General features: G+C 42.7%; 1 long non-coding RNA gene across 1 annotated transcript; it reads left to right on the top strand.

Annotated features, from left to right (window-relative positions):
• The first annotated feature begins 9,035 nt into the window (after window positions 1-9,035).
• LOC142309940 (uncharacterized) lies at window positions 9,036-9,323 on the top strand. The gene is made up of 2 exons (XR_012754039.1): window positions 9,036-9,085; window positions 9,243-9,323. It is a non-coding gene; the product is annotated as an uncharacterized LOC142309940 (long non-coding RNA).
• The last annotated feature ends 1,602 nt before the right edge of the window (window positions 9,324-10,925 follow it).

The following is a 10,925-nucleotide window of genomic DNA, read 5'->3' on the forward strand; positions in this document are numbered from 1 at the left end:
GAAACAGGAAAATTCCGTCTAATTCATCACCTGTCTCACCCAAAAGGTTCATCCGTCAACGATGGTATACTTGAATTGGACACGTCAGTCACGTAGGTCTCTTTTGACAAAGCTGTGGGTTTAGTTCAGCAAGCGGGACCGGGGGCGCTGATGGCCAAGTCAGATAATGTGTCAGCTTTTCGCCTCTTCCCGGTCCACCCTGATTGCTACCAGTTGTTGGGATGTTTTGTAGACGGTTGTTATGACTACGATACGTGCCTTCCTATGAGATGCTCAATCTCTTGTTCCTATTTTGAGCTATTTAGTTCTTTTTTGGAATAGGTTGTACAAGTTGAATCCAGTTCTCAATCTGTTACTCATTATCTTGATGACTTCTTTTTGCAGGCCCCCAAGATTCCACTCACTGCCACTTTCTATTACATACGTTTTGCAGCTTGATGTCCAGATTCGGTGTCCCATTGTCAAAGGAAAAAAACAGTCTGTCCTTTGCCAGTCCTTTCTTTTCTTGGTATTGAGATAGATTCAAACGCGATGGTTTTTTCGTCTCCCAGATGACAAGGTATTGAAACTGCGCTCACTGATCATGGGGTTTTGTTCGGTCCGTAGAGTGACCCTCCGTCAGATGCAATCTTTCTTGGGCCTTCTAGTATTGCCTGTCTCGTCATGCCAATGGGTCGAGTTTTTCCTGGAGGTTATCACTGGCTACAAAAGGCGTTTGGCTTCCCCATCTCCGTACCAGGATTACATTCCGCCTATGGGCTGATTTGTTCATTTGGAACGATTTTCTATCCAGGTACAATAGGAAAACTTGTTGCTAGGATAACTTTGTCTCCAATGAAGAGCTATCACTCTTTTCCGACGCATCTGGATCGTTGGGTTTTGGTGTTATTTCCGGTGTTCAATGGTGTGCTGAGCATTGGCCCCAATCTTGGCACGCCAATGGTCTCGTGTCCAATCTAACTCTCCTCGATTTATTCCCCATTGTGACACCTGTCGCGATCTCGGGCCCGTCCTTCAGAAATAAACGGATTTTATTCTGGACTGACAACACGAGGGTGGTGCACGCGAAAAATCACCTGACTTCATCCTCTTTGCCAGTTATAAAATTACTAAAATTTTTGTGCTTCAAGTTTTGAGCTCAATATTTGGTTCAGGGCTCGCCATGTGCCTGGCGGGTGCAACACTATCGCCGACTCACTTTATCGTTTTCAATATCAGAAGTTCCGACAGCTCTGTCCTTGTGCCCAAACAGAGGGAATATCGAGCCCACACAGCATATGGGATCTGTTGGAATGCAGCTGATGCCGTTGGTGACGTCTTCAGGGGCCACGGCTGGCTTACGGTAAGGCATGGGCGGAATGGTTAGTTTTTTCGCAGCAAATTACATGGCTTTGGATGTTACCTGCCAGTACCTGTATCACCTGTACTGGCTGTCGGGGCTTGCTTTCCATTTCAAACTACGAGGTTGGCTGGACATTACTAAATTTTTTATAATCCAACAAGCAGTTAAGGCGTGGGCAGGGGGCAGCCTAGAAGGGAGCGCAGAAGGCCGGTTTCTTTTAGCTTTCTTCCTAGTATCATCGGACACATCTCTGCCATTTGTCCTCCTCCTTTCGAGTCTGCTCTTTTCTCTGCTTCTTTTGCTATAGCCTTTTTGGCGCGTTGTGCATTGGTGAGTTGCTTTCTCCTGGTGGAGGCACCCACGGGGGCCTTCGGCACGACGACATCACATCGGGTAATGGGGGTTTAAGGATAAGAATTCAGCAATCTAAGACTGATCAAACCGGGAATGGCTGCTGGATATTTTTGTTTCTATTCCTGGCCCAGTGTGCCCTGTTAGACTGATCCTTAACTACATCGCTTTGCGCCATGGTAACTCTTCATTCTAGTCCATGAAGACGGTTCCCCCCCTGACGAGATTCCAATTCTTAGCGGTTTTTGTAAATGTTTAACGTTTCTGGGTCTGCCCGCCAGCGAGTTTGGTACTCACTCCTTTGGATAGGGGCGGTGACTGAGGCCGCTTGGGCGGGATTGCTCAATGCATAGGCCGGTGGTATTCCGCATGTTTTGCGAAATGTATTAGTCCGGAATTATTGCTTCTTTAACAATGATTTACACAGGTTTGCCTTATTGTATACGTGTCACTAACAGTTTTTTCCTTTTAGGCGCAGCTAAGTCTGTAATTTGGTTACTGGGCCACTCCTATATTTGGCTTTCGTGGCTTCGAGGTGAATTGGAGAGGCATCAGGGGTCTCATATGGGCTCAAGTTATACCTGAAGTTGTGGAGATTGCCAGGTCTGCCTTAACTCCAGTGGTCCTCGTCATTCCCGCCGGGTGAAATGACCTCGGTTCCCGCCGCAAGATGGTATTGAGCAGGCTTTGTTCTTTATGGGTGGGGGTCGGAGCACAGTCTAGGGCCTCTGCTCCTCCGTGGCGGTTTTGAGCCAAACAGTTGTTCGATTACGAAAGCTAAAGTGCGCCGGAAGTCCGGCCTGGCACAAAGTTTCGTTTGAAAGTATTGATTAATAATGGTTAATTGTGCTGTGACCGACCTCCATCCACAATAAAAGATGAGAGTTGTTTAATTTTGATAAAGCTCTCCTAATAAAGTTTGGATTTTGGTTAATTTGGTCTCGGAGTGGTTAATCGGACATGGGAGGGTCTTGTTTGCGGGGTGTGGGTCTCAGCAGTCTATAGGGCATGTCAGTGTTTTACTGAATGCACCCTGACTGCTGTGCCCTGGTAGTAAGGGGTTAAGTTCCCTCTCATGTCCGATTCTCCCTCCTCCCCTTCCAGGGGTGTTATCCAATGGGAATGTTCCCATGATCCCACTCTTTCCCCTATAAATATTCCCCCTCTTCCTGGTTCCGGTCTCTCCTCACCTTGTGAGATCCGGACGCTGCTGTCCCACCCTCCCTCCCTATCTTTTGGTTAATCTTTTCAAGTCACAGCGGTTTTGAGCCAAACAGTTGTTCGATTACGAAAGCTAAAGTGCGCCGGAAGTCCGGCCTGGCACAAAGTTTCGTTTGAAAGTATTGATTAATAATGGTTAATTGTGCTGTGACCGACCTCCATCCAGAATAAAAGATGAGAGTTGTTTAATTTTGATAAAGCTCTCCTAATAATGTTTGGATTTTGGTTAATTTGGTCTCGGAGTGGTTAATCGGACATGGGAGGGTCTTGTTTGCGGGGTGTGGGTCTCAGCAGTCTAAACGCAGTAGTTTTAGGCCTATGCAACATTACAGGAACTCCAAAGGGAGGGGCGGTCAAGTAACAGAGGAAACTCATATGCCTCCACTAGTACGAGAGGAGGTTTTTTAGACGATCAACACAATCTGAGGAGTCTGCAAAATCAGATGAATTGATGGCTAGAAGAGCTCCTCAAATTATTAATTTATCATCTAGAACTTTAAGTGACATTGAAACCTCGATCTTAAGTAAAGGGTTGTCCTTTATACCAACAACCGATTTTGATGATTTTAGTAGTGCGAAGAATCTGCACATCTTTGCCAGTAGACTGAAGTGGAGAAAACATTTTTCCAATAATGATAAAAAAACATGTAGTGACTTGGGTATTCCTGATGAACTATTACAGGATGTGAGATTATTGTACCATCTAAGTGACGTTAGCCCCAATGAACAGGGAGAAGGACCGTTTACATCCCTAAAGAAAAAAAGCACAAAAATGCCCCCCTCCCCCACCACAGACTGAGATAGACGTCGTGGATATATTTGTCAATTTGGTCACGGAGGAAATTAAAAAAGGGTTAAGAGTGACAACAGGAGACATAATTTAACAAGGGCAGAAATGACGAGTCTTCGGAACCTCGAAAGTGATGATGATTTAACCATCAAGCCCTCCGATAAGGGGGGAATACTGTTCTTATGGACACTGACAAATATAAAAAAATGTGTATGGACATTTTGGATGATGAAGGTTGCTACTGTATATTAAGAGAAAATCCATACCCTGGGTTCGCCCTAGAATTAAAACGCATGTTGGATGAGGCATTGAGTATCAAGTTAATAGATAAGAATGAGTATGAATTTTTACTCCCAAAGTTTCCAAAGGTGGCAACCTTTTACTCATTGCCAAAAGTAAATAAAGGTTTAAACCCATTAAAGGGCTGTGTTACAGGGGGCTGTCTGATAATAAAACCTAAAGGAGTATCAGACAGTCAGGGTCCACCGTGCAAAGACTCTGCTGCAGACTATGGCAGATTGCAATACCTCTGTTAAACTCACAGAGGAATATAATTAGTAAATAAGGCAATTCCTCCCTTACTTGGAGGGTGTATGGAATAGTCTCTGTTAATAATCACAGAGACAAAGGCAGTGAGTGTGAAATGGCACCTACCTAGGTCCGTTCCTCTAGTGGTGCCAGGAGACGGACAGCAGCGTAAGCCGCACAAAGCTCCTACCTGCGTTCGCTCCACTAGTGTGCGAGGACACGAACCACTAGATATGGCACCTGCCTAGGTCCGCTCTTCTAGTGGTGCAAAAGAGACGAACAGCAGCGTAAGCCGCACAAAGCTCCTACCTGCGTTCGCTCCACTAGTGTGCGAGGACACGGACCACTAGATATGGCACCTGCCTAGTTCCGATCTTCTAGTGGTGCAAAAGAGACGAACAGCAGCATAAGCCGCACAAAGCTCCTACCTCTGTTCGCTCCCCTAGTGTGCGAGGATACAAACAACTGCCAGACGCAGTATAAGGAACGTTACCCTAGCGGCAACGTCCACCTACGAGTAGAATCACAAGGCCCAGCCGGACCATGTGCCTCAGGCACCTGCCTATGTCCGCTCCCCTAAGAGGTAAGGATACGGACTGCAGCCGAAGCTGTAAGGTATAAGAACGCTACCCTGCCGGTAGCGCTCACCTAGCATAGACAGAGAGATGCCTAGAGGAACGTGCACAGAGCGTCTACTCTCATGCATGAACCAAGAGAACTGAGCGCCATGCGGCATGCGTCAGGGTCTTATATAGACTCTGTGCCTCATCCAAGATGGAGGACACCAGAGCCAATCTGCTGCCAGAACGACAGGAATGACGTCACGATGGCCTATCACCGAGCAAAGCGTCACAAGCACATGACCAGTGACCAATCGGCATAGAAAGTGTCAGAGACATGTGACCACGTGTCACAAGCACATGACCAGCAGCCAATCGGCATAGAAGGTGTCAGAGACATGTGACCTCGTGTCAGCGATGATGTCACCCGCACATGTGCAATGGCTCCATGATAGGACTTAGTCTCCAGCGCTTGCACATGTGCAGTAGCAAGAAATCTGGACATAGTCTCCAGTGCTCGCACATGTGCAGTAGCAAGAAATCTGGACATAGACTCCAGTGCCACAGCAACCGTAACAGGCCGGCCCATTGTGTCCGGAATGGGCAGTCTGACTGAAAACCTCAGTGTGTATGTAGACCGTATCCTTAGGCCATTCGTGAACTCTCTTAACTCGTACCTTAGAGACACAACAGATTTTTTAAGGCATATTGAGGACATTTTTCTGGAGGAGGGCATGCTGCTATGCAGTATAGATGTAGAGGCCCTCTACTCCTCAATCCCTCATGACAAGGGCCTTGCAGCAGCGAGGTACTTTCTGAACTGGTGTGGAAATCATCTTCAGGGCCATAATGAATTTGTAATGAAGGCTCTTGAGTTTTGTTTAACTAGGAACGTGTTTACTTTTGGGGGGAAGTACTTCCATCAGCTCAGGGGCACTGCGATGGGGAGTTGTTGTGCCCCATCGTATGCCAATTTGCTCCTGGGCTGGTGGGAGGAAACCACCATTTTTGGGGGTGAAACGGACACAGAGGACATAGTCCTCTGGGTCTGTTTCATTGCTGACATTTTTGTGATATGGAAAGGGGATCTTAATGGTTTTGAGCATTTTGTTCAGAATCTGAATCAGAACAGCATTGGACTTACATTTACTCACGAGGTGAGTGACCATAGGCTAGCGTTTCTGGACATTTTGGTTGAAAAAGGCCCTGATGGCAGACTATTGACTAGCACATTCCGCAAAGAAACGTCATCAAACTCTTTACTACGATGGGAGAGTGCTCATCCCTTTTCTCACAAGAAAGGTATACCGAAAAGCCAGTTTATCAGAATGAAAAGAAATTGCTCAGATAATGAGCAATTTCTAAAATAATCTAGAGATTTGAAAGCAAAACTGGATGAAAGAGGGTACCCTAAACACATTATAAATGAAGCATTTGAAAATGTTAGGATAATGGATCGTACCATGATGTTGACTCCCATACCAAAAGATTTTACAACCACGGAAGTAACACGACTTTTAACTACCTATAATAATGGTTCTACACATTTGAGAGAAATTATAGGTGGATACTGGCCGATTTTGAAAATTGATGAAACTATAGGCCAGTTAATTTCTGATAGCCCTGCAATAACATTCAGATGAGCACGGTCCTTAAAAGATAGGCTAGTACATAGCCATTTTAATGAGGTATGGACCAGGGTACAAGCTAATATAAAAGGATGTTATAGGTGTCATAACTACAGTATGTGCAATATGATGGATGAACGCAAAGACTTTGTAGACCCTAATACCAACCAGAGTTAATAAAATTAGATCATTGATAACGTGCAGAACGAAAGGGGTTATTTATAGAGCAGGGGAACACAGACGAGACATTGTCAATAAGAAAGATACTAGTGTGGCACGACATGTTAACACTGTACACAATGGGGATCCAAAATCAATCTCGATAATGGGTATTGACCATATAGACCCTCCGCCGAGGGGCGGTAACTGGGATAATCTGTTACTGAGGAAAGAATGCTACTGGATATTCAAGCTTCAGACAGATACACCGCGGGGTTTGAATGAACAATTATCCTTTGTTCCTTTCCTCTTTACACGATAGATATAGGGACAGTTCAGGAGGGACAGTCTACGTTGAGCGGGGGCGCCATATGTGTAGGAATTAGGGTGCCAACCTCCGCAGGCTAGGAAGGGCCATTTATCAACATAGGTTGTCAAGATAGTGTGCACGCTTGGTGGTGGGTACTGTCCTTTCAACTACATTACTTACCCCTGTAAGAGAAGCTATATCTAATCTGTTCTATAAGAGAATGGCGAGTGAGTTTCATAGGTCCCCTAGACTCCCCACAATAAGGTTTACTCAAAAAAAAAAAAAATGAGCTAATTTTGGTGTGGTTTTAATGTCACGGTCCAATCCTAAATCTCAGGGCTATCAGGGCCTCTGGATTAATAGGGTAAATTGGTGTCATAGGCTGATATGATCATATTTAATAAATGTCCACATTAACATCGCTATGATAATGTAATATCTAATAACATCTAGTTCCAATAAGAATGGTGTATGTCAAATTCTGTGTCAGGATATATAAATAAATAAATGAGAGGCTGAAGGGAATCTAGAAAACACAATGAGGTGCCTATAGAAGTTATAAATGTATTGAAAAGAATAGGCCACCATTTAAATTGATACTATTGCTGTAGAAGTGAGATTGTTATATTTCACAGCAAACAGGCAGGGAGTCTGTGATTTGGATTATTGCTGCCTGAAAACGATATGGAAGGATTTCCAGCGCTGATATTTCTAGGCTTTATTGATGAGGTCTGCGCAGGGCGCGCAGGGCGCACAGCGCTGCTGGAGAGGATGGATTGAATGTGTGGGGCGCACAGCGTGCGTTCCACACACTTTCTTGTTTCCAAGGGGCGTTCCTTTGACTCACGTGGTGCAGACGTTAGGTCCGACCATGTGATCCTTCCTGTTGATTGCGATGCAGTGAGCATGCACAAGGAATATAAAATGGCGGCGCCCATAGCGTTCAGCGCGGCGCAGCATGAATATGTATGTCAGCGGACACGTTAAGGTAAGTTGCAAATTTACTCTAACATGGTGGGCCACGATATGGTCTGCTGGAGAAAGGATTACTAAAGTCCTGCTGTTTTAATTACAGTCCGATGTGGGCATTAACTTATGGTAGAAAAGCCATTATATGGAATTGATTGATGACATTCTGGATGTGCAGAGTCTAAGTAACACAGAATCCCCTGATGATTTTGATGTGAATGAAAACGCGTTGGAAGTTACATGATGTCTGCCCGGTTTCCAATTTGGATGGAGCAATAGGAGAGCCAAGGAAGCAAAACAGCATTTTTTTCTCCACATCATATGGAATTTTGATGATGACTAAGCCCGCTGTGTGGTGAGATCACTCCATTTCTATAATAGTCATTTATGATATTGAAGAAATGACATATGTATGATTAAGTGGTAGTGTTTTTTCACCAGTTTTTCCTCATATGATTGATAAATCTCTGAGACAGATTGTGGAGGGCGGTTCCCTGTAATAACTGTCTGTTGAGAATAATAAGGTATAGTGGCTAACTGCCGGACCTAGTGAGGAAGTGTTTTTGTGCGTCGTACCTGATTATTTGGCCCGTTTGATCTTGGTGACCTAAAATCAGGGATTACATTTTATATTCATATTATAGTTTTTATTTGATCATAGATCATTTTAATAAGCACCATTAAAAGTTATATTTTAAGAAAAACATTTTTTCATGCTGTAACATGAAGGATCCACTCTTGCTATAGTTAATATTGACAAATTGGAGGGATAATTTTTTCTCAGTATCGTGCTATATTTGACTTTCAACTTCCCCATCTTCGGCTATTTTCGGGTTTCCGATTGTGACGTAGTAGCGGCGCCAGGTTTAGAAAGCCTTCTTTCTCCGACGTGCGTACATCGTTCCAGGGCGCGACGTGGTCCGTGTGATTCATCACAGGTATAGATGCAGCACATGTAGTTCGTTTTGCACACTACCTCTATGTTTTACACGCTGTCTCTTTATTTAGTTATATATTTCTGGTTGGTATAATGACCACTGATGAGGATTCTTTAACGGTTTCATGATACATAAACATTTGATATTGGATGCAACATATAAATATATATTAAATATCTGTTTTTCTTTGCAGTCATACACAAGGGATTTCCCTAGTCCAATACGGCAGATTCCGACAAGAATTTTTCTTCTGATTATTTCTCCTGAGCTTTTGTGACCATATCCTTAGGTATTTTTCCTTTTTGTATTGTTAATTGTCATTTTTCTTGTTTGATTTATTATGTAACATATTGGCATACCCTTGTTTTTCTTTGTACGTTGAATGTAATATTATGAGAAAAATCTCTCTATGATCATGTATTTATGCAAACATTTGTTTTATACAGATAAACCTTGAGAAAAGCTAATGCTAAAACGTTGACTTATGGATATGCCACAATAAAATAAAATTATTTGTTTGCAACAAACCTACTTATAAATAGATTTTTTCTGTGTGTATGGTATCTGATCTGAGATTAGTTAATTTTCCATACACACCACTTCAATTTATCTGGCAAACACAAGATAATCCTAGTGATTTGATATATTTTTCCTGGCGTTTGCCTGCTATACAACAAGATTATGGCATTTTCTACTCTCTCATTTAATAATGAAAATGCTACAGCAATTATTTCCAATGTTACAACGGCTGGTGATTTTTTACATACATCAGTGGCTGAAACTTGTACACGTGATCTTGAGAAGGAAGCAAGACGTCTCACAGCTTTGGAGCTTCACAGTGCGAACCTAGCTGAATACCATAAAGTCCAACGTATTCCACGGGGGCTACGAGTACAATTGAGACCCACCCTATTCTCGGAGAATATTGATTATTGTAACCAGTTTGAAAGCTTGTTAAATAAATGTTCGATGGACATTTTACATCTTACTATGAATTTTCTCCAAAAAGAAATTGTGGAGGTCAAAACTAACATCACAGCTCTTGAACAACAACTACAGGATACTATGAGTAATGAAGCTTTTTCTACAATTAAAATTAAGGTAGACACGACTATTACCTTCTTCCGGGAGACTATTTAACAACGTAAGAAACAGAAATTTTTACGGGATATGGAAGACTACAAGTCAAACCGGGTGTACAAATGGAGATTCTCCAATTATTTCAGGGATGGACGACCACAACGTAGGAACTATTATTTTAATTCTGTTACATTTGCTAGTTCTGATAGCGACCTTTCATCTACATCGCATCAAGGATATCAACAGAATCGTGCCTAGAAGGAAACAACGCGGGGGAGGAAACATGGACACTAATCGATCTAATATAGTCACTCGGTCACAGGTAAATGTGCAAAGTATTGTCTACAATATTTCATCTATTAATCTGTCTCCGGTAGAATTACAGTTGTTACAAAAAGGCTTGTCGTTCTGTCCCACGCCTGCTTTTGATTCATTTACCCTTAATCAAGATTTAGCTCGATTCTACCGTGCACTTAGATTTAAGGTACATTTTTCTGAATAAGACAGTCCACTAGCCTCGACATCACAGACGCAATCTGATATGAGTGACAAGTTCATTTTGCATAATTTGGGTCTATATACTAAAAGTAATTTTGCACCTCCTCGTAATTACCATGCATTAGAAACATTTGTATCTATGGTTCAGAGAGACATTGAAGCTAAAATGAAATGTATTGAGCAGGGTAAAATGGCCCTGAAACATAATTTATCTGTTGAGGAATCTCGAGCCCTTATGGACCTTAGGAATAACCGTAATTTAATTTTTAAACCAGCTGATAAAGGTGGCTCTATTATAGTGATGGATCGGTCTTATTATATCTCTGAGATATTATCTCAATTGAACAAAGAAATGAATTATGAACCAATTTCCTATAATCCTTTCTTTAATATTGCTAGGTCTATTAAAATTCTGGTTGAAAAATACTAAAATAAAAATACCATAGATAACAAATTACCTGAGTTTCTCATCAATCACTATCCCACCATACCTGTTTTTTACACTTTGCCAAAAATTCATAAGAACTTACATCGTCCCCCAGGTCGTCCTA

This window comes from Anomaloglossus baeobatrachus, chromosome 5 (genome assembly GCF_048569485.1).
Source record: "Anomaloglossus baeobatrachus isolate aAnoBae1 chromosome 5, aAnoBae1.hap1, whole genome shotgun sequence".
NCBI lineage: Eukaryota > Metazoa > Chordata > Amphibia > Anura > Aromobatidae > Anomaloglossus > Anomaloglossus baeobatrachus.